Here is a 25,760-nt window from a genome sequence, read left to right as displayed (position 1 = left end):
TTCTACAGTACTAGACTTCTGACTTCAAAAAGAGAGTTGTCATAGTCTGTTGTCCTAGAAAGGAAAAAAATTGGGTGCACTATTATTAGTTTCCATTTATCCTTTGCTGAGTTATTTGCAATAGTTTGGTTCAATATTTTTATTCACTAAATGAAACTTACCTAATCTGGGAAATAGGATAATAGAAAGAAAGAGGCAGAAAGATAACTTGCTACAGTTTCCAAAGACTCTCAATGACACACTTACAGGAAAATTTGAACTTATGGTAGACTCTCAATCTCTGGGTTTTGAAGCCATAATTTACCTTCTAGAGGAAGATTGCCTCTCAACCTGTCACTCAAGAACAATGTACTTGAATAGATTTATTGCCGTTAGAGTCAACTTCAAATGACTGTCCTATGAAAGCCCTTTAAATATTTCCCTAGTATCAATTACCATACTACAGAACTTAGGTTCTTTGAAAGGAGTGTATTTTGGCTCAAAATTTCACAATAGCATAGACAGAATATTTGTTTTGGAATCCTATTGTATTAAGATCAAGTCTATATTCTATTGAGGATTGACTTAGGTCCTATTCAAAGAAACAAATCTTACATTTTCTTTTGTATATAAGAAATGTCAAGATTCACTCAAGGTCCTGGGTGAGAGTCTTATTGTACCATTTTCTATTTTTGATGTTTGACAGAGAAGGAAATACTTCTAGTAAATTAAATCTCTTCTAGTAAATCTTCATGCTAAAACAAGTTTGAAGTATCAGTTCTCTGCCTTAGCGGGCTGCCTTAGTCAGATATTTAAACATGTAAATAGTTCAACTTTATATAAGGGACAGATGTTCCCTGGAAAGCTTTGGAGTACAATGATGAGTAGGTAGGCAAGTACATCTTCCAAAAGGCTTTGGGGATGGGGCAAAGCACTGTGAATCATTAGAGTGGCTTTTTATTGACCAATATTGTACCAGAAGAGTTTGAAGGCTATAGAGACAGATATAAAGGCCTGATGGTGGCTTCAGAATGGGGAGAGATGCGCATTATTTGTACTCTGTCCTTCAAAGTTTACTACAGAAAGACTAGGAAAGTCACTTTCAAGAAATACACACTCTTTGGCCCTAAAAGTAGTCACAGGAAGAATGGGTATTAGCCCAGGAATCAGGGGACCAGGTTCAAATCCAATTTCTAGTATTTTCTACATGTGTATTCTTGAATAACTTACTTACCTTCATGAGTAAAATGAAGAGATTGGACTAGATGGCCTCTATGGATCCTTTTAGCTTGAAATTTATGATCTATAATTATGTGTATGAAAAAACAATTTAAAAAAAGAGCAGGAACTTTAAAATAAGAGATGTTGAACTTTTGATTTAACAGATAAACCAGGTAAAGAGAAGGCTTAAGAAGCAAGGTGTCATATATATATATATATATATATATATATTTATTTATAGTTTATATTCTTTTTAAATTGGAAAAGGACCAACTGAAAGTGGCTACTTTGTGTAAATATGAGCATTTCCACTAAATTCAGATATACCAATCAAAGGTCAGTGTGAATACTTGCTTCTATCCATCAGAGTTCTTCCCATTACTTAAATTATACTTCTTTTCTTAAACTGTTATGGAATGTCAATGACTGCTGCTGAATAACTCTCCTTTAAACTGAATAAGTAACTATATTGTTCTGCTAGGTGAAAGACAAAAATACACAATACAAATAGGATTGTCTTAATAGAAAATAGGAACAACATTTATTAGGTGCCTACTATGCATGAAGTGCTTTATAAATATCTCATTTGATCCTTGTATAAACCAAGGAAGTAAGTACTATTATTATTCCCATTTGACACATGAGGAAACTGAGGCAGAGAGTTACTTTCTCAGTCACATTAGTAAGTATCTGAGTATAAATTTGAACTCAGGTCTTTCTGAGTGTACTATCCACTGCATCACCTTCCTGCCCTCTCTTCTCTGAGAAGCATGTGGTATTGAGAACACAGAGAGAACTAACTATTCAGTGAATGAGACTTTCCAAAGCTGCACTGGTATGACAAAAATATTCAGTCTATGCCTTCAAAGAACTTGTATTCTAATTATATTTATAAGATAACTGGATAAGGTGGGGAGAAGGCGGAAGTATAAAGGGCTTCCTGGAAGAGGTAGCATTCAAGTGGAGGCACAATTAAGTAGGGAGTGAGGGGAGGAGAGAAGATAGAGGGAGGGAGACAGATAACAAAAACAGAGAGAGACAGAGGCAGAGATAGAGAGAAGAGAGAAAGGGAAAGAAAGAGACAGAGACACAGAGGGAGAGAAAGAGAGAGAAAGGGGAGAGAAAGAGACACACACACACACACACACACACACACAGAGAGAGAGAGAGAGAGAGAGAGAGAGAGAGAGAGAGAGAGAGAGAGAGAGAGACAGGGTAGGGGAGGGGGAAGGGAGGGAACTCTATATTCCAGTGTGTGAGATAAATTTGGAGGCTGGAGTCAGAACATAAAGTTCTTTATATTCCAAGCTTATGAGTTTGGTTTTTACTGTGGGAACAATCCTGAAAATTCTTTAGCATGGAAGTAACATGGTCTCAAAAAGTGAACAATATTCTCTTCACTTGTGTCATTTCCTCTTGATCTTTTTGATAGTGTTGGAACCTTCTTGTTCCTGGTATTCTAATCATCCTTGTTTCTTTGACCCTACTCTCTGCTCAATCTCCTATTTGCCTGGCTTTATTTGCTGGATTATGATTTATCGCCTGCTCCCTAATGGCAGTTTCCTTTCTTGGTTCTATCTTGGGTCCTCTTTTTTTCTTTTTCTGTATTTTCTCACATACTAATTCTCATTCACTCCTATGAGTTTATTTGTGTCATTTTACAGATGACTTTCAAATCTCTTTATGAAGCCCCAAACTATAACTAGGGAGGGTTGAACAGGCAATTTCCCCAGGCACCAAATTTAGAGGGCACTCAGTACTTTCAGTCCTTTAATGGCATGGAAACAACAGAGCTTAACATCTAATTAGCAAGAGTAATTAGTCAAAATAGGGAATCTACTACATGGTAGGCTGGGGTAATTGCCTATCTTCCCTCTTACCAGCCTTTTTATTTCATATTGTTCCACTTATGGAACTCCATGTTCCAGACAAACCAGAATACAATTACCTCTGAGCATCCCAAGCCACCCCCCATGTTTAGAATGTACTTCCTTCTTTGGCCACCTTTCAGAATTATTCTAAAACCTTTTTTTCTTAGTTACATCAAGGCTCAAGTCATGAATCCTATCCATTTTAAACTTTTCTAGACAGTCCCAGGTACTAATATTTTCTTCTTTCTAAATAACTTTGCCTTATACTTATCTATGTCCATATAATTTTTCTTCATTAAAATATAAAATGAAGTCAGAGATTAATTTTTTCTGTGAGTTCCAAAATGCCTCGTACTTGGCAAGAAATTAATAAATGTTTGTTGACCTGAATAACAACTAGTTAGGGAAAACTGGCCCAGAAGCCTATGTTACCTTTGCTTTTATTGGTGGGCTAGACACATCTTCAGGGAGAAAAGTAAAATCAGACCTTTTCTTTAGTTCATGGGCAAAGACCATGGCATCTATGGAACAGCAAGGTAGTGCAATGGATTGTGTGCTGTCTCTGCAGTCAGGAAGACTCATCCTCTTGGATTCAAATCTGATCTTAGACATTTATTAGCTGGGTGACAACCTTATTTTCCTTAGTTTCCTTTTCAGTAAAATGATTTGGTGATGGCAAACCATTCCAGGATCTTTGCCTCCCCCCATGCCCCTCCCCTCAAAAAAAACCCCTGCCAAACCCACATGGGGTCCCAAACCAGACATAACTGAAAAATGACTGAACAATAACAAAAATTTGCCTCCCTATCACACAGATTAGCTCTTCTGACACCTTGGAAATGATAATAATAAAAGGCATGATTGACAGGAAAGGAGAAAAAGGATTTATAAAAACCCATTTAGAAGCAAGATCTCAGAGCACACACTTTGTAAGAGTTGCATAACTAAAGAATTCTTCTTTCTTGTGTGGTTCAAAAAGAAAGGAGAAACTAAACAGAATCTCACACAAAGAAGTGTCATGATGTAGTGGAGACAGCACTTGATTTGGGTCAGATTATCTGAGTCTGAAATATGGCTCTGTCACTTCCTAGCTGTATGACCTTAAACACTTGACTTTCTGGGCTTATCAAATGGGGATAATTATACTTTCCTTACTAAATCCACTGGGTTATTATGTACATATAAAAGTAAAAATAAAGGAAAATTATTCAACTACTATTTTCTAGGCCCTATACATGATGTGGGAGAGTAATTTGCTGGAGTAACCTCTCTAATCTTCTGATTAACTCACTTCACTTCCCTGATAAAGAAACTACAATTGTGGGGTAATGAGATGGTGCACCATCCGTGAAGTCAGGAGACTCTGAGTTCAAATTTGATCTCAGACATGTAACACTTGCTGGCTGTGTGATCCTGGGCAAGGTATTTAACCCCAATTGCTTCAGCAAGAAAAGAAAAGAACAGAAACTACAATTGTGTAGGTAACCCTAGATTAAGATTAAGTTTGTCTGCCAGTTGGTAATTTATGGTCTGATAGAATCTATCCTTACCCAATATTAAGGGCAGGGAGTGCTGAGTCTCAAGTCAATAAGACTCTAGTCAGGCCTGTGTCCTCATTTGTAAAATGAACTAGAGAAGAAAATGGCAAATTGCTCCAGTATCTTTGCCAAGAAAACACCAAATGGAGTCAGAAAGAGTAAAACATAACTAAAATGACTGAACAGAAACAATAACAACACAATTTGAACTCTCATTACTCCTTACTGTAAGTCTTCTCTACTCAAATTATTTTAAACATAATACTTCCAACTGCATTTGAATTTGCTTTTGCCACTACCCATTAATGGAATATACTTCCTTTGGCTTTCTATACCTCTAACTTTATATTACTTTGTTGGAAAATATTAAATAATTTTTCTAAACATCAATTTCTAAGTTACTGGAAGGGAGATTGAGAATACTACAGCACAGCAAAGGACATAGAATCAAAGATCACAAATTTAAAGAGTATCCTTCATTTTTTCTTCTCCCACCATCTTTACCCCTCCATAAATATGGATTTGGTTACTGAGCCCCCTGACTCTGATAAGTGAGTTTTTGTTTTGTCTTACCAAGACTTGCCAGCTATCTTTACCATTTCCCTATAGTCTCCCTTTACCAAGCACCTTCACCCCCCCCCCCCACCATTCTCTTTTCTACTACTACTTTGTGTATTATCTTCCTTTATTAGTATACAAGCTACTTGAGGGCAGATTATTTTGTCTCTAGGTACTTGTATCACTAAAGTTTAGCACAGTGCCTGGCACATAATAAATAGTGCTTAATAAAAAAATTAATCTTCACTCCCTCTACTTCTACTCCCACCCCTTGCTGTTTTTTTTGAAGGAATTTTTTAGGGCATCTAATCCAAATCTCTCATTTTCATCTGAAAAATATCTAAAAAAGGAAACGAGAACCAGAGAAGTGACAGCAACTCTCTGATTTAGTATTCAAACACTAGTTAATGAGAATAACTCGCTCCTCCCGACAGATTCCCAGAAATAGCTTGATCGTAATAAGGTACTAGTAGCTGCCCCTTTCTATAAGGTAATTCTAAACCCACAGGCCTTTTCACAGCCATCTAGTACCAATTCGAAAGTTTCAGAATTAAAATTCCATTAGAATGGTAACTAACCCACCTGCAAAGTTTCTACTGGGTTGCTAACTAATCCCCAAAGAACTATTTACCATAAGCTACTTTCATGCTTTAGAAAAAGTGTATTGATTTTTCCCTCTCCATAGACACTAACAAAGTGCTCTGCTGAGAAAAATCTCACCATGGAAATGCAAATTTTCCATTATTTATCAATTGAACTAACCTTCATGCTTTAAATCACCTTCTTAGAACCTTCATACATGCAAAGAATTTTAAGTCCAGGATTTCCGAGTGAGCTTCCCAAAGCACACAATTCAAGTACCATTAGGAAGTGGCAAATCACCTTTTAGCTATAATTTTGGAAGAAAGACATGTATTTGTGGGAGTGAAAATAAGCTCACAATCCTTATTAAATTTAATTCACAGAAGGGTGAAATGTGAACATAGATGCAATCCCTCTATGTTTATGCATTAAATGAAAGAATCTGTAAGATGAGGAGGCCATAGCAATTTCAAATTAAGTACTTTATTTTATTAAACAGAAAAATAATATAAGAAGGCCAGACACAAGGTGTTCCTGAAATTCTCATGTACCACAAACTCTCCGAAAGGAACAATGAGGGGTAGGGAGATAGGGTGAGCAGGGAAGTGTTTGGAAGGAAGCAAGGTACTCTGATGGAAAAAGTATTAAATCTGGAATCATTGGATCTGGGTTTCCAATCCCAACAATGTGATTTATTATCTCTATATATTTAGCCAAAGCTTTTAACACTTCAGTTTCTTTAACTGTAAGCTGAAGGGTCCAGAAAAGGTAATTTTGAAAGTTCCTGCTATCTTCAAATCTATGATCTTATAATGTGATCCCTCTGGGCAGAAGGCAGTATAAAAGTACCTGGAGAGAGATTGTTATCTGAAAGGTGATCTCTCTGAACCTATCTGCCTACTCACATAATATGGAAGGATATTCCCAGGGCGTGAAAGGCAGAAACTTACAGATACTAGCTCAACAATCTTAGAAAAACATGGAAAAACTTACATTAAATAATGAAGAGCAAAATGAGCAGAACCATGAGAACATTGTATATAGTAACAGCAACATTGTTTTAAGAATGACTCTTGAGTGAATAAATAATTATCAATATGATAAAAACCCAAATTAACTATAAAGGATTATAAAGGAAAGGCATTATTTGCATCCAAAAGAATAACTGATAAATAGAAGTTACAGCTATTTGTTTCTAATAGTAGCCGTCTCTAGGGTGAAGGTGGGGGGAGGGAAGAAAATAAAAGGAAAAGAAATTTACATGATAATTTTATTATATATTTAAAAAGAATAGCAAGTTGTACTTAAAAGATCTCCAGTTTTCTGTGCAATCATTTTTATTATATTATATTATGGAAAGTTTGTTTTATTCTATAAATGAAATGAAAAAATAAAAAAGAAACATAGATAAGTAAGACTTATTTGTAAAGTCCTATATGATTATAGTATAATCCTGGAAAAGAAAAATATATCTAGATTGATTATAGCTATGTTGGGAGGCAATGTGACTTTGGTGTGGTGTGTATATTCCTACCAAAGAAAAAAGTCAGAGTAAGTTAGTCACTTGATTTGGGATACTAGGTTATGCCAAAAGGAAAAGTGGTATATAATTGTAAATAATAATACTCTATTTCAAAATAACCCTTTTCTGGGTGGTCTTTTATATATGGAGCTGTCCTCTTATGGCAAATGAGAGTTTGGTTGATCTGAGTCAATCTGTAATACGATGCTAGAAAAAGATAGAGGTTTTCCCATTCCAACAAAAAAGAATAAATAGCTATAGGGATAAGAAGTTGAATTCTTGGGAGGAGACTGTCACAGATGAGATACACAGTATGGAGATAAATCCATTAGTCAGCACAGGGCAGCATAACAGATTTTAATGAGACACTACTTGAGGTATGGCCCTTAGAGATGAAGATGGTGAGGTGTTTTTAATACCTCTCCTCATTCCAAGTGGTAATACGGGGCCACTATCCTAAATCCTCAAGCCCTTTCTTGTTCTGACTGGGAAAAACTGATTCCACAAAACAGACAATGCAATGTCCGTTTGTCCATAGCATGACTATATTAGTATATATTAAGATTAATTTCTCAGGGAAGGTTCCCTCTCCACACTAAAGCTTTCTCAGCTTCATTGAATAATGAATCTAATTCTCTGCAACTTCCTGCCAGAGATTTCTGAAAAGGGGGCAAACCTCTCTTCTAAAAGTGCTTCCATCTTCCCTCCTCCTGAAAAAAAATCAAACAAACCACTTAAAAAATTAAACATGGAACAAAATGTAACATATTTTTAACAAAAATTGTAGTTTTTTCCTTCTTCAAAGAAAGCTTAACCTTTTGCATTTAAGCTCTACTGTCATGAAATTAATTTCCTCCGCATGTCTGAAAAGAGCAACTGTTTTAGTTATTTTAATTGGAGAGGTAAGGTCTGTAGGTGTAGAGAGAGTTGCTTCTAAATGTGTTTTGCATTGTAAAATACTTCCAGACACAGGGTGAGGGGGAAGGGTTGGAAAGAAGTGAGTGAGAGAATATAATTTTTATATCCTAAGAATGAAAATGTTTCCCATATTTAGAGGTCAGTGGTTACAAGCACTATTTCTCATTTTTTTAAAACAAGAATTTCATTCTTGTAGATAGAAGCAATGCTGTTTGAACTATTGGCAGTAGCTGGATAGCAAATTTTAAAAGTTGCCTTTACTAGGGTTTCTTAGCCTGAGGAAAGTAAGTCAGCTTTGTCTGAACAACTTTTTTTAACGAAAATCAATTTAAATGCTTGACTAGAATCAAGTGAGATAACAAATGTGTTTTGCAAATCTTAGAGTGTTTCATAGGTGCTACCTAGTAGTAGTGGTATCAGTGGAAGTAATAATCTAGTTATTACTATTATATCTCAGTTTCCCTGAATTGTTCTGCCTCCGTCTTTCTGGTGGCAATGCCCCTTCCTAGTCATTAGGACTGAGATAATTAGGGCTGGGAGCCCTGATCACTAGCATTCCAAAGAGTCATAAAATGCAGATCGTTTATCTCAAGATAGGTAGGCATATCTTCTATCTCAGACATCCTGGCTCCTGGTCCTCCCAGCTTATCAGAATTTATGTTCCTTCCTTACCACCAACCAGTCAGAACCAAATTTAGGGTCCATTCCTGGAAGTTCCCACTCACCAGTGCTCTACTCCCACCTCTGCCTTTCTTTCTCTGATCCCTGGAGCCTTATAAGAGTCTCTGGAATCCCTCTCTCCCTGCTTGATGCTTGGAGACAAGTGTCCAATACAGTTGACCAGGGTCAAACATGAATCCTGTTTTCCCCCCAGTCCAAACTCTCCACCTGGAGCCTCTAATAAAATATTAAAACTCTCTAATCTTTATCTTGCCTCAGTTTCTCCAGCATTACATTACTAGCAGTGATTGTGTATTTCAAAGACTGCTTTTATAATTCTAGTTTCTCAAGAAAAAACAGCAGAAAGGATTTTAATATGCTGGTCCCCACTTTTCCCCTTAATTGATTAGTTCAACAAAAAGATTCCTGCAGAAAAACTCCTCTGTGATACAGGCTGAATAAGACTGCCAGGTCTTGGGTGGCAAGGACTGGATAAAGAACCCAGCCTGAATTACATTCTAGAAACCTAACTACTCCCTGAGGCAAGCAGGGAGGAGTACTGAGAGGATCATCTTGGCCTTCAGTGGGCTTTTTGTTCAAGTGGATCTTTATTACATCCCCATCCCAGGCAGAAGTCTCAATTAGAATTCTTAGCAGAATAACTTGCATTGACAAAATTTATCATAACCTCACCTTTACTGTATCCAATTAGAAATCCAAGTTATGATGTCAATTCCCTGAGGTTGTATTTCCCCTACAAAAAATCTTAACTGTATCTCATTAGTTCATTAACATTTTAGGGTTTGCTTACCATGGCATCTTTCTCTTGTTATAACTAATTTTTAGGGTTCTAACTTAGGATTAGTCATTGTTTCCCAACTTGCTATGACTTAAAGGAGTCTTACTCTTTAATGATATCTGTCTCCTATTTAATGTTAGGAGGGAACTTGTCTTCTCCCTTGCTAATTATTAGAACCCTTTCCTTGCTAAAAATCCTTATGGAATTAGCCTGCTCTTAGCAGCATAATAAAATCTTTCCTCCTTGATTTGGGGAATGTCTGAGCCTATAAATTCTTTCAAGACAACCCACAATTATAACCTGTAACACCAATATATTTTGGGATATCACCCCATCCCCCATCATTTGGTGGCTAACCTCAAAATTCTGGTGGTGCTATATGGGGAGAGTCTGCACCCTGTAATCTCAACACCTGCACTTCTGGCATTGTTGAGGATACTATTTATATCAATCAAGAGGGAAATTTTTATATCAACCAAGGGGGGAAAGAAGGCAAGTGGTCGGACCTGCCTCCAGCTTGCTAATTCTGAATTTATTTATTCTATAGTTCTTTTCTTCACTTTCCTTGTTGTTTGTTCAGTTGTTTCTGTCTTGTCTGACTCTTTGTGACCACAACTGAGGTTTTCTTAGCAAAGATACTAAAAAAGTTTTCCATTTCTTTCTCCAACTCATTTTATAGATAAAGAAACTGAGGCAAACAGCGTTAAGTGACTTGTTCAGAGTCATAAAGTTAATGAGACCAGATTTAAATTCAGGTCTTCCTGATTCCATGTCTAGTATTCTATCCAGTGTGCCACCTAGATACCCTTACTTTCCTTAAATATAGATATAAATATAATATTCTGAGTTGGAAAGGACTTTAGAGAATCAAGGCCAATGGCTTAAAAAAAAAAAAAAAAAAACAGATAAGGAAACTGAGACTTAGAGAAAAATTTGTCCAACACAACACAACTTGTGACTAATAGGTAAGCAGAAACTCAGTAGCTGATTTTTTGGTAAACTCTAACCGCTAGTGTTGATTTGGAGAATTGGAGAACTATTCCAAGTCTAGGGAAGATATAATGTTCTGATTTTTTTCCCAGTGGGGAGGGGAATAAGGAATATTCTACTAAATATAAACTTGTTAGCATGCATTTGATTCCTGGAAAAACTATAGACTTGTTTTAAATAGATGGTTTATGAGTCAGAATTTTTTGACAAGCAACTAGGCTGTTCCTGCTATTACTGCCACTAGCTAGCATTTAGATAATACTATAAATTTTGAAAAGAGTTTTACATATGTTACTTCATTTAGTTAAGAGGTCAGGAAATGCTGAGAGATTTCAGCAAAGTATTTTAATTCATCCATGAAAGGCAATATGACTGAAACAGGAATCAAGAAGATGCAAGTTTGAATCCTGCTTCCAACACTTAACATGTGCCTAAGGATGACAAGTTACATAACTTTTCTGATTTGTACTTTCCTCATCTATTAAATGGGAACAAAGATATCCATTTATTCTTCTAATAAATTTTCATCATTGACTTACTATGTGCAAGTACTACAAGCATGTTTGGAATATAAAAATCAAATTCGTCTCTATTCTCCATTCTACGAGAAAAGTGTATATTTTAAATTTAATCATAAAAATCATAAAATTCTTATGATAATGTTGCAGAAATATAGACTATGAAGTCTGGGTGAAGTCTGAACAAAGTGGATGACAGAATGTGAAATGTAACCGCTACTTGTTTGATATTAATTTGGTCTCTGGTAGAGTGTCAAAGGGATCCACCTTTTGCTATGTAAAAATTTTGCCAATGACTTAGATGGAAGCATGGATGGCAAGATTAGAAAATTTATGGATAACACAAAACTAAAAGGTATAGTTACTATGTTGAGCACAGAGTTAAGACAAGAAAGGATCATTTTAAAACCTAGAAAAATAAGCTACATAATAGAAATTAAATAAGAATAAGCCACATAATTGAATAATGTGAAATTTAATTGGAAAACTAGTAAAATACCATAAGGATGTTTTAAATGATCAACTTTGCAGATTAAAATTGGGAAAGACACAGCTGGCTGAACAAGATCCAGGTATTTCAGCAGACTAAAAGTTCAAATGAATCAAAGGGTAATGTATGATAAGTCCAAAGGCTGCACTAATGAAGACAGGTTTTTCCAATAAAAGGAGAAAATCATTCTTTCTAGACTAAATGTGGAATATTGTGTTTATCCTCAGTATCACAATGTAGGAACAATGTTGACAAACTGGAGCCTCTTTAAATGAGGAAAACCAAGATTGTGGAAGACTGTAGACCATACTATAGTAACATCATTTGAAGGAATTTGGGATATTCAGACTGAAGAATAGAAATATAAATGTAAGTGAAGGAGAATGAGAATTTGAGGTAGACAAGACTTGCTTTGGCTGATCCCATATGGTAAAACAGAGAACAGTGGGTGGAAGGTGAGAAAAAGTAGATTTCCAAAACTGAAATGAGCTGCTTTAGAAAGTAATAAGATTTCCTTTGCTGAAGAATTTTAAATAGAAGTTGGATAATGGATTGTTGGGATATTGTAAAAGGATTCCTCTTTAGGTCTGGATTAAACTAGATGACTATCTGATATATATATACACACAACTCTGAAATTCTGTGATTTTGTAAATTACCTAGAATTCTAGCAACTGGTTAATTTATGGTGGATGATATCATACATGAATCATAGCATATATTTATAAACTTTTAAAAAGCTTTTTTATTTTGAAAACATATGCATGGATAATTTTTCAACATTGACCCTTGCATAGACTTGTGTTTCAGATTTTCCCCTCCTTTCCCCCACCCCTTTCCTAGATGGCAAGCAATTTAATAGATGTTATACACGTTAAAATACATGTTAAATCCAATATGTATAAACATATTTATACAGTTCTCTTGATGCACAAGAAAAATCAGATCAAAAATGAAAGTAAATGAATAAAAAAACAAAATGCAAGCAAACAACAACAGAAAGAGTGAGAATGTTATGTTGTGATTCACATTGAATTCCCACAGTCCTCACTCTGGGTATAGATGACTCTCTTCATCACAAGATCATTGGAATTGGCACCAGTCATCTCATTGTTGGGAAGAATCATGTTCATCAGAATTGATCATTGTATAATATTGATGTTGCCATTATATATTTATAAACTTGGCAGTTAATTAATTCATGGAAAATTACTTTGCACATGATAGGCACTAAAGACATTTTAAACTAATAAAAAATAAATTTGTCTAGATTCAGAAAATCTGGGCTCTAAATAGAATTTCATAGAGGGAAATGGACTTCCTTATTTTCAATCTTGACTAGCTATTTTCTACTCAGAATCAAGACTAAAAATAAGCTTAATAGCTAGTCATCTATTAACTGTTGTTATTGAGTTAAATGTTGGCAGAAATAGTAGAACTCATTATCGTATTACTTTCTCAAGGATACAAGTAAAAATAGATTAGTTTAGAACAGGGGTTCTTTACCTTGGGTTTAATAATTATTTTGTTTTTTAAATATTTTGATAAATGCATTTCAACATAATCAATCTTCTTTGTAGTCCTAATATTTTATTTTCTTCATTTAAAAACATTATTCTGAGAAGTCTATAGATTTCACCAGACTGCCAATAGGGGTCCATGACAGAAATGGTTAAGAACCATAGATCTAGAATATCTATTCTTTTTCCTTCAGTGAATTAATTATAACTTTTCAAAGAAACTATTAACATGCTGAAGATCAAATTTTAATTTTTATAAGAAGAGAGGAAAACTGTAATCACAAATCAAAAGAATAATCTTTGACATTTCTCAAGTTGAACAACCAATTCCAGAAACAGAGGCAACATGATTTTACTGGCATGTTATAAGGCATTTTAGTGTAAAACAATCCTATAATTCGGATTAATCAGTATTTTCCCATTTAAAAATAAGGTGCTAAAAGAATTGTTGATATTTTAGAGAAGAACTAATTTTAACAAAATACTTCCAATTTGTCTGTTTAGGTTGATAATCCTCTGGTGTTGTCTTGCTTAATAAAGGAACTCTCTTTGTTTTGATTTTTGGAAAAAAAAATGAGAATGAGAAACACATGTTAATGGCCACGGAAGTGTCTATTTTCCTCAAGCTATTAACAGTTATTAAAAAATCAGGCAAAACATTAATAAGAAGAAAACTACAAATTACAATAAATCTGATGTCCAATCCCACACCTGTTATACTGGCCAAGATAACAAAAAATAAAAATAACAATTGTTGAAGGAACTTCCGGAAGATTATATGACAAACCACTGAAGTGACAAGAGTCCAACATGACTAAAAAAATTGACAACTGAAGAATTATATTTGATAATTTGATAAGTTATATTGGGAAGAGGAGTAATAGGTAGAGATAGAGAAGCCAAGCAAAGAGAAAAGAGTATCAATTAAACATTAAAAAATATACAAAGAACAAAACAAAAAATAGTAAGGGATCATAAATAGGGACATTTTGTTATGATCTTGTTAAATTTAACATATATTTAAAAGAAAATGGCATGAAGTTTTATATGTAGTTCATTATTTTGTACCTCTCATATTGATGCATATTTGTTTTAATATCCATAAAAAAGAAACTTAAAAAGATAGCATGGAACAGCAGATTTGTGGCTGGAAGCTCTAGATTCCAACTATGAATCTTGGGCAAATTATTTCCTCTCTGGATCTCAATTACCTCATCTGAAAAATGAGAAATTTGGATTAAATGGCTCTTAAGGCATCATCCAGCCTTAAATCTATGGTACAGTGAACTTCTCATTTCATTTTTTACATGCTTTTTCTGAATTGAGATTTATACTGAAGCATATTCTAATGTCATTAAAAAAGTGATCCAGCATTTTAATTTAAAAGCATGATATTTGCTTGTAATTTTAAAATATGAATGACTCTACTATGCAGTTGAGTGCTAAATTATGTAACAAAGTTGTTTTAAGTCCCTTTGATGAGAGTGGCAGTAGGTGGTATTGGAATTAAGTTAGAGTTTTGGTTAAATGGAAACTTAACCACTCACTTAGAAATGCTAACAAAGTAAAGTTAGAGTAAACTTTAATTAATTTCCTGATAGGTATTCAAAATCTGGTCAGGCTACGATTGCTAGCATTAAGCCATGAAGTGTGAAAGCAGTCAAAGTTCTATATATAGAGGAATTCAAAAGAGAATTAGTTCTGGTAATCAACAATTCAACTGTGGTAGAGAAAGAAACCTTGGACTCCAAGTGAGCAATCTGCTAAGCAGAAATACTGCACTAGGAGAGTTATAGTATGGGTATAATATGTGGAGAAAGGATACCTAGACCATAAAGTACAAGAGGTATGAATTGTTTTAAATAGACATTGAAACATGTGTCTCTATCACATGTTTAATGTGATAGACATCACATTAGATAAAGAGACATGTGTTCTCTATCATGTACCATTGTACTTAAAAGTTTGTGGTCACTCTTCCCATAGATTTGAGATGTAACTACTTTTGGATGGGGAGGAAAAATGTTTTGTAACTATTATCCTTTTAAAAATGTCTTAATAAAGATTTTTATTTTGAATTAATTGTGTTTACTGGCTGATTGTAAAGGGGAAGCTCACCAGTGGAGGTTTATGAGCTATAGTTTTGATGTTATACTAATCAGTACTTTTATTTTGAATTAATTGTGTTTACTGCAAACATGTAAGTGCTGAGTAAAGGAAACATCCCAGAGAGGATTTTACATTAGATGTATTTATTGCTGGAATCACTTAGCCAGACTGAAGTAGAAATTGATTTTTAATTCCACTGGGGTCTACCAAACTTTCTTCAGTTAGTAGACACTTTTCAATTCAATTAGACCATGTCTCTGGCTATATATAATCAGGAAAGATGTCAGAATGAATTTTCAAGATGCTGTATTGTTAAAAGTCATGTCCTAAACACATTTCAGTTTAGGAACTTCCATTAAAATATTCTTTTAGAAGATAGGTCATGACTGATTTTCTACCTAGAAGCTGATGGGTTTATGACTGCAGATATACAATTCTTATGTGAAATACAAGATCATCTGAAGTACAATCATCATCATCATCATCATCATAATCACAAAGTCTGGTAAGTAGTCACAAATACAAATTTTCAAGATGTGATATTATAGGTATGAATTTCTATTAACCATTATTAATCTTTTATAGAATGATAGATCAACAGAGGGACTGAATTCAATCTTCACTTATAGATTTAATCTCTCATATAACATCCCTAACAACTAATTATTCAGTCTCTGCATAAAGACCCTCAGTGATGATGAACTCACTACCTTTTCAAACAGCCTTCTATACATCTTTACTGTTGTTCAGTCACTTTGGTTGTATCTAACTTTTCATGTCCCCATTAGGGTTTTGCTTGGCAAAGTTACTTGTCATTTCCTACTTCAGCTCCTTTTACAGATGAGAAAACTGAGGCAAACAGGATTAGCTGAATTCCTTAGAGTGATCCAGCTAGTATGTATATGAGACCAGATCTGACTCAGGAAGATGAGTCTTTCTGACTCTACTGTGTTACTTAGTTGCCTCCTCTAGACAGCACTCATAGCTAAAAAATCCTTCCTTAAAGGAACAAATTATGTTTTATAGGAACCTCCCATGGCTAAAAAATTCTTCCTTAAAGGAACAAATTATGTTTTATAGGAACCTCCAACCTTTCTGCACTAGTTTGAATCTATAGCACATTATAAGTTGGGTAACTTTGGAAAAATCATTCAGTCTTTCCAATCCTCACTTTTCTCATGTATAATAGAAAAAAAAATAATACTCATAATACTTATAACAGCAACAGTAACAGCAACAACTAGCATTTATATAGTACTTCAAAGTTTGCAAAATACTTTACATATATTTTCTCATTTAACCTTCGAACAATCTCTGCGAGGTAGATGCTATTATTATTCCCATTTTATAAATAAGGGACACACAGAGACACACATACATATGAATCAAACAGTCTAAAATTGTCATTAGGTTCTTCTATTATAACTATGTCTGAGGTAGTGAAGCATAGGTGATAGAGAGCAAGATTTGGGGTTAAGAAACTCTTAATTCAATTCTCACCTGAGTATAAATTAAAAATTGTCTTTTTGTATCAATAGAAGGAATTTCCACAGTGATGAAATGAATATCTCCTGCCCCCAAAAAAGAAATCTGAAAATGTAAAATTGATTTAGCTAAGGTATGAAATTCCCCACACTGAGAAATAATATGAACTAGAAGGGTGAAACAAAGTTATAATGTATTCCTTTTCAAATTTAGGGTAATTAATATATATTCCATTAATATGTCCCAATAATTGTTATTACTTATCTTTTTCCTTTTTTATACAAATTTATGTTCCTTAAGTCTGAGTTTCATATTCTCTAATTTGAAAAAAAAAATGCAATTGACTGCATTTTATTTTATAGAAAGACAGAGCTTTAGGCCTTGAGATGCTTGAGATTACTGAAGAAAGTACAATTAATGTGTGCAAACTACAAAGTCCTAGAAGAATAGGAGCTATTATTAATGAGATAAAAATGATTTAAAGGTCATATTGTAAATATAAGCTGTTAATTTGGTGGCAGGGAAGGGTAAGGAAAAGCTTGTTTATAGAAAGCATATGTGTACTCCACCCCATTCCTCCCTCCTTCAATTCATTTTCTTTGGCAAAACAACAAAATTGTGACTCACTATTATCAAAGGAAACAACAATTACTAGCATTTTGCTTGAAATTATAAGGTCACAAAAATAAAAAGGAGTGCTTGAAAAACATTCTTAATGTTCTGGGGAGAATGGAATGCATTATTTGACCTGTTTTTATAATTTATTGGTTTATGGAGTATTCTTTTGTTTTTCCACAACTTTATTTTTGTGATTTATCCTACCCTTCTTTTCCTTGTCCTATAGGGCAAGATATTTTATCAGTGGGCATCTTTATCATTTGGCAGTTTTGTATGTTTTTAGTGTAAAGAGCAGCTGGATAGAGTTCCAGGGGAGAAAATTCTAGGACTGCAGTCAGGAAGTCATTTTCCCTAGTTAAAATCTGGTCTCAGATACTTTCTATCTGTGGACCCCTGAGTAAGTCACTTAACCCTGTTTGCCTCAATTTCCTCTTTAGTAAAATGAGCTGGAGGAGGAACTGGTAAACCACTTTAGTGTCTTTTCCAAGAAAAGAATCACAAATATTAAGACATGACTGAAACAACTGAACAACAGCAAACATAAAGATACTTGATATGTTTGTAATAATGACTCCAGGAGTTACAAGTTCCTGAAGTGCCTTCTGAATCCTCTATATCAGTAGTCCTCAAAGTGTATTCCAAAGAATTGTTGGGGTCTCTGAAACTCTTTCAGAGGGTCTACAAATTCAAAATTATTTTTTATTTCTAGTATAGTAAATAGCTATAAATATAACCCATGTGAACAAAAACTCTTTGAACAGATCCTCGATAGTTTTTTTTTTAACAACATGAAGATACTGAGAACAAAAGTTTGAGAACCACTGATCTACATCATATTACATTATCAATAATAACAATAATAATTATAATTATAGCCAGTATTTATCAGGTGTCTACAATGTCCCAGGTACTGAGCTAAGCACTTAATAAATATTATCTTATTTGATGTTTGTAACAATTTTGAGAAGAAGGTGCTATTATTGTCCCTATTTATAGCTGAGGAAACTGAGAAAATGGTTCCACAGAGTCACTTGCTGAAGATCACACAAGTAATAAAGTTTCTGAAGCTAGATTTGAACTTCCTAATTTCAACCCCAGAAACTCTAATCTAGTTGTCCCCAAACTATTTTAATAGCATTTTAGCATCACATAATCTTTATCTTGTGATAAATTTTATAAGTTGATAATGTATATATTTTCTCTGTATAAGTTACTGATACATTTATAAATGAATACATATGTAAATATTTTTCATTTCTGCATGCCAAACATAATGTATAATGTAGATAGATGTTTTTGACTAAAATAACAAATTTGCAAACCTAATTTCACTTCTTAACCAAAATATGTAATTAAGTGAGGACTCATATTTATGTTAAATAATAGGATGTTACATGGATGACTGCACTCCAGAAAGGGTTACAGCATTCCACCAAATTAAATTTGCCTACTTTTTCAAGACAAATCTCTTCCGGTTCTTATATAGGAACTTTTTTTTTTAGATTCTTCCATGATGTTATATTTCAATGATATAACCAAAAAAGAACACTTGTTCATTATGATAGCTAAAACAACTCATGTGGATATAAAGATTTGCAAATGTTTTTATATTTTATTTGACCTTACTAATATCCCTGAGAGGTAAGTATTATTATTACCCCTTTTTTGCAGATTAAGAAACTGAGGTTTAGGGAGATTAAAAAGCATTCAAACTAAAACATTTTAAATTACTCTTAAAAAAGATAAAGCAGGGACAATAAAAAAAAAGGAGAATGAAGTAATTTCTTAAGTATAATGCATAAAATAGATTCAGATGAATGCTATCCTCATTATTTAGGTACTAGTCTGAAATTGTCTCTTTATATTGCCAACAGAAATAATGCTTCCATTTACATCAATGAGTCAATGAACTGAAAAACTAAGTCATACTAATGGCTTTTTTTGGACTGAATCCTGCTTTGCTTCCAAGAATCTGCCTCATCATTTATCTCCTCTGCTTCTTTCACTATCTGCATTCCTCTCCAATGATTCCTTTCTTTCTCCTAGTCTAAAAGCATACTCAAGTCTCCACTGTTCTCTTTCAGTGCTGTTACATGATGACGTTTACTACCCGATCTTTCTCAATCCTTTCACCACCAAATAACATGAAAAAGCAATCTATATTTGTTGTCTTTATTTCTTTAGCATTATCAACTTAATCTCCTCATCCCTTGCAATCTGATTTCCTTTTGGAAATTTATCAATGGCAACCTAATACCAAAGACAAAGGCTGTTTCTTGATCTTCTTCCTTCTAGACCTCAATGAAGCCTTTCATATCATTACTATTTCTTCTTTAAAAGTGTTTCCTTTCATTTTTGGAATGACATTGTATTATGACACTGGTCTTCCTCCTATGCTTTTGAACTTTATTATTAGGAAGCCCATTTTTACATTATTTCTTTCTAATGTTCCCCTCACCTTTTAAATTAGTAATCTACTGGTGCAATTAGTTTTGGATATTTTGATACTAATCTCTATCCTCAAGTTCTTTCCCCTACTTCTATTTATCTTCTTTATCCTAAATGCCTTGATTTCACTTATGTCCTGTATTTTCTTTCTTTTTTTTCATATTTTTTTCTTTTTTAAAAGTTTTTTTCCCCCTGAAAAGTTAACTGTGTGGGACAAAGTCTTTCTTTAGAATGTAGGCTTCTTGAGGACCAGGACTTTTGTCCTTTATTATACAATTATTTAATCCCTCTTTATTTTGCTTCCTTCACAAGGGAATTATCTATAGGTTCAGTCATTTTTTATTTTGGAAAAGTTCAAGAAAGAGTACAAAGCAAGGGTTCTTTTTAAAGATAAATTTTTATTGATGCTTATTTTTTCTAAAACCAGTTTCCTCCAGTATCTCTCCCTTCCAGAGACTCCATATAATAAAAAGGAAATAATTGTATAACTGACCAACAAATCAAAAAAGTCTGAAGATATGTATAATGCACTATACTTATGAACTTCCCATTTCTGAAAAAGGGTAGAAGTATCTTTTATCTTTCCCTTTAAGCAATACTTGTTACATATAATTCAGTAACATTCAATTTTGATTTTGGGGGTTATTTCTTGTTTTGTTGTTGCAGGAATTGTACATATGATTATCTTGGCTTTTAAAATTGGGCTCTTAGCTTTTTTTCATGTAATGAACTATTTTGTCATTATCATAACATCTATGGATCCTTTCTTAGAGTAATATTTTTTAAATACAAAAAATAAAATACTTTGGATTACAAAGTCAAGTGTTTAGATTGAAATGTGTAAAATGTGCAAAGTTAAAGAGATCCTATTCCAAACTAATATTAAAAGCAAGAATCATCCATACAATGTGCTCAATACTTGCCTGCCTGCTCTCTGGATGAAAACTGCCAGAAACAAATATATCACCTAGGAGATTAGCCCATTTTATTTTTGAATGATGCTAACTTAGAAAAATTTTATATTGAGGTGAAATCTGTTTTTCTATAAATTCTATCTATTATTTTTGGTCATGTTCTCTTGATTTATTTCCTGATAATCCTTTAGCATGTTAAGACATTATCATCACCATCACCACCACTACCATCATCACTGACATTTATGTAATACCTTAAGGTTTGCAAAACAATTTACATATATTATCTTCTTTGATGCTTACAACATCCCTGTGAAGTAGATGCCATTATTATCCTAATTTTATAGATGAGGAGACTAAGTTTGATAAAGGTTGAGTGACTTGCCCAGGATTAAAGAGCTAATAACAATCTGGGACAGGACAAATTCAAAACTTCAAGCCCAGGGCTTTATTCACTATGAAATCTAGCTGCCTAGGTACCCCCTAATTATTTTATTCAGGCTAAGCATCCTTAATTCTTTTAAATTTCAACCATATGAGATAGTTTCAAGGATTCTTAATATCTTTTTTTTCCTCTCCTCTGGATTCACTCCATTATGTCAATGTTCTTTTGAAAATCTGGTTCTCCAGTGCATGGTCTAGACAGTGCAGAATAATAGCATTACTTCTTTTGAACTAGAAGTGGCTATTAGTGCATTTAAAGATTACATTAAGCATTTTTGGCATCTGAACTATAATGTTGACTCACACTGAGCTTGAAATGAAATAAGGTCTTGTCATTTTCTCTAACAAAGAACTACATCTTCCATTCTTTATCTATATATCTGATTTTCAAAGATTATGCTATTGTTTTTAGACTCTTGAAACATTTTAGGATCTTTATTTGATCATCTGACATATTAGCTATTCTTTTCAGCTTTGTGTCATCTTCAAATTTGATAAGAATTGACTAGGTCTGCATCAGATTTTTTTTTCCATAAATTTTACAAAGGACAGAACCAAGGACAGAGCTGTGTGACATGTCACTGGAAAGTTCCCTACAGTTGAAATTGATCCATTCAGCAAAATTTTGTGATTATGATTGTCAATTAGGAATCAACCCATCCAGTTTCCATGTTGCAATTTTTTCAATAACAATATGCAATATTTTGTAAAAAGTCTTTCTTGATTTCAGTAAAGACAATGTAAATAATATTCTCTTGATATACAGAACAAGTTAAGCTGTCAGAAAGAAAAAAAGTTTTTTTGACATGATTTGTTTTAGGTAGCCTATTCATATTCAACATTCACCATCTCTTTTACTTTCTCCCAATCAGATTATTTTGGATGAAAGACTTCAGTTTACATATCTAACTTTTGGTAAAACTTCTTTACTATTCCTATTCCATTGTTAAACTCACGTATTCTCAAAATCTTACCCACAAAATCAATACTCAGATATATCAAATCAGTAATATTCAAACATGAACAAAACTCTGGTACAATAATATTAACCATAAAAGATAACCAAATTTTTTATTAAAGATCTGAGAGCTGCCAAAATTTATGACCTATATTAACAATATCTTTCAGTTTCAATACCCCTGCTGAATTAAAACCTTTCCCTGTCCACTAGAAGGAATCTAGAAGTAGGGGTACTATCAGAGCCTTTGGTCAATATTATATTACTATCTATCTACACTGTTCCCCCTCCTCTCATTTCAATTCTTCTCCTGAAAGATAAATTAGATAGGAAGACACTTATGTGCTGGAATCTAACCTGGCCCTGGGAGAACTTTCCCATTTTAGAAAACATATTGTATTCTTTTGATCACAATTGAAAGGATCTTTAGGTTGAGGAGATGATAATACTGACCTGATAGTAGCAAGTCAACCCCATTTCCCATCTTAATCTTATTCAGTTTGTTTTCGTTGGTGAATCTTGAACCAAATCCACATTTAATTTGCCTTTGACCCTTGTTTGCTATAATCCAAACTTAGATGCTTTGTTATGGATTTCTAGTTTCATTTAATAGACCATAGTATGTCTGCTGGGTTCCCCAGTATCATACCTGCCAGCCAGATAAAACTTGTCCACCTTTGAACTTAATAGCAAAATTTTAGGATTCATTTTAGCCAAGTTACCTTAAGTTGTTCATGCTGAGTACACTCAAAGATATATGCACGTAAAGGACATTCTCACTATTAATAACAGCTTGAATAGCAAACCATTAATTCTTCTGGGCTTGTTTCAAGGTAAACAAAGGAAATATTTTTTTCCAGAATTTCTAAGGAAGTTATTGAGAATTGTAGGGACTCATGATATTAGCCACAATGAAAATCAGATGATATTAAAAGTGTAAATTTGAATTATAAGGAATTTAACTGTAATCATTTCTCCCTCATATTTCATCCTTTGCAAGAGACCCATTGGACACTTTTCTTCATATATGAAAAAAAACTTCAAAGTAGAGACCTGTTTATACTAATGCCTAATTTATAGATAGCAAAGTCATGTCTAGTCATATTCTTCAATTATAGGAAACGATTCCAATATAATTATAGATTTTCACATTTGATCTTTATAAAGGGGCGCTGGATATTCATCTATAGAACTGATTAGTAAACAACATCTGTTTTAGTGCATTAAGCTAGCAATGGGAGAAATTAAAAGATGCTGTTTGAGGCTTTATTGTAATGCTTTTAGCAGTATTTTGTAGCAAGCCTTTAAGAAGGTCGAATACAAAATTGCTGCCTTTCAAAATTTATTTCCTTCCTTAGCATAGGTACACAGTACTTCTATTGTACAGTGTTGCTCATCAACGCTGAGCAGTTGCTGCTCAATTTTCAGAGCAGAAAAAATCAACAATGTAGCACCTGCTTCAGGAGGAAAAAACTTAACAGTATTTGCATAAAACAGCAAAAGGAAGGTCATATCTAGCTACTTTTAACTTAATTGTATTCCATTCAAAAGGATGGAATTTTACATCTGGAGAAGACCTTGGGGACATTTGGTCTAATCTCTTCATTTTATACCTCAAAAAACTGAAGCCTAGAGTGTTTTAAGTGAAAAATAGTAATAGTTTACATTTACATACTTATAAGTGCATACAGTACTTTAAAATTTGCAAAACACTACATGTTATTCCTTTTGATACTCTCAACAAACTTCAGGTGGGTGCTATTATAATTCTGATTTTACAAACGAAGCAACTGAGGCTCAGATGTTAAGTGATGTCTATGTCCCTCATCTAATTAAGTATCTGAGGCAGGATCAGTTAATTAATCACCAGGCATTTATTAAGTGCCTACTATATGCCAATCACTATGCTAGATGCTGACATAGGACTCGGGTCTTTTCTGAGATCATATCCAACACTTTATCCACATAGTTCAGTCAAGTCTAGAATCCATGTCTCCATTTGGCATTGACATTTTATTTCACTTCATTAGGATTTCATAAGAGAACAACTATATTATGCATCCAGAAAAGATATTTTCTTCTCTAGGTGTATTTCTTTGACAAAGAAGACATAGAACTATGCTCTCAGATGGGAACCTTAATCAAGCTGGATGATAGCCTCATTATTAGCCAATATCTTTCACAATATGAATGGCTCATTTCATCAGTTCTTTCCTATTCTCAAAAAAACAGAAAGTAGCATTTTCTTTGGTACATGAAAATTTGCAGTCCCAGAAACATGAAGACAAACCATAGTTTCCGGTGTCTGCTGGTATCTAAGTTTCTTAGGCGGATATCAGATATAGAAATGTAAGCAGTTGTGGGTGAGAAAGGTATCCTCAAAACTCTGTGTTTCCTGGTGTATGAGATCGTCATCAAGCATTATAGCTATGGCACTCCATCCTCAATAACTTTTGGATAATGATTGAGAATGGGGATGATGGTGAGGTTTCTGGATCAGATGCCCACATTAGATAGACCCTTCCCTGACATTCACTAATAGATACTTAGCCATTTGGGTGGGGCAATAACAGTTATTCTGTGTCATAAGTCTAACAGTGATGCTCATGAGGCTTCTTCCTGACTACTAAACAAATGTATTCTGCTCAAAATAATAAAGATGACAATACTACCTAAACTAATCTATTTATTTAGCGCTATACCAATCAGACTCCCAAAAAACTATTTTAATGACCTAGAAAAAATAACAACAAAGTTTATATGGAAAAACAAAAAGTCAAGAATTTCATGGGAATTAATGAAAAAAAAATCAAATGAAGATGGCCTAGCTGTACCAGATCTAAAATTATATTATGAAGCAACTGTTACCAAATCCATTTGGTATTGGCTAAGAAATAGACTAGTTGATCAATGGAATAGATTAGGTTCAAAGGACAAAACAGCTAACTTTAATAATTTAGTGTTTGACAAACCCAAAGACCCCAATTTTTGGGATAAGAACTCACTGTTTGACAAAAATTGCTGGGAAAATTGGAAATTAGTATGACAGAAACTAGGCATTGACCCACACTTAACACCATATACCAAGATAAAGTCAAAATGGGTTCATGACCTAGGCATAAAGAATGAGATTATAAATAAAATGGAAGAACATAGGATAGTTTACCTCTCAGACCTATGGAAGAGGAAGGAATTTATGACCAAAGAAGAACTAAAGATCATTAATGATCACAAAATAGAAAAATTTGATTATATCAAATTGAAAAGTTTTTGTACAAACAACTTTATTCTGCTCCATCACCCAAGAATTTGGCCTTTTGCCCATAGAATGGTCAATGATCCATGATTCCTTAAGCTCTTAGAGTTGCAGGAAAAGGAAGGTGGAAAGCAGGGAGGATCTGAAGGTATGGGTTTTGGGGAAAGGTGCACCTGGGAAAGGTGATGGATTGAGGTGCCATAATCTGCTGAAGTCTTCTACAAAGCCTGAGGATTATCATGGGAAGCAACTTTTCCCCTCATGTCTATGCACTGACACATATATCCTAGTACCCAGCCAGCCCAGTTATTGCTTTGGTAATAGGCAAGGCTACTGAAAATGTGAGTTCTGAGTACAATTTC

General features: G+C 33.8%; 1 protein-coding gene across 13 annotated transcripts in view; it reads right to left on the bottom strand.

Moving 5' to 3' along the window:
- Positions 1–25,760, bottom strand: part of MAGI2 (membrane associated guanylate kinase, WW and PDZ domain containing 2) — a 1,604,868-nt gene that overhangs the window by 241,263 nt on the left and 1,337,845 nt on the right. The window lies entirely within an intron of this gene.

The sequence above is a fragment of the Sarcophilus harrisii genome, chromosome 5 (genome assembly GCF_902635505.1).
Source record: "Sarcophilus harrisii chromosome 5, mSarHar1.11, whole genome shotgun sequence".
Classification (NCBI taxonomy): Eukaryota; Metazoa; Chordata; class Mammalia; order Dasyuromorphia; family Dasyuridae; genus Sarcophilus; species Sarcophilus harrisii.
Note: the sequence above shows the minus strand (reverse complement) of the source record. Positions and strands in the feature narration are given on the sequence as shown.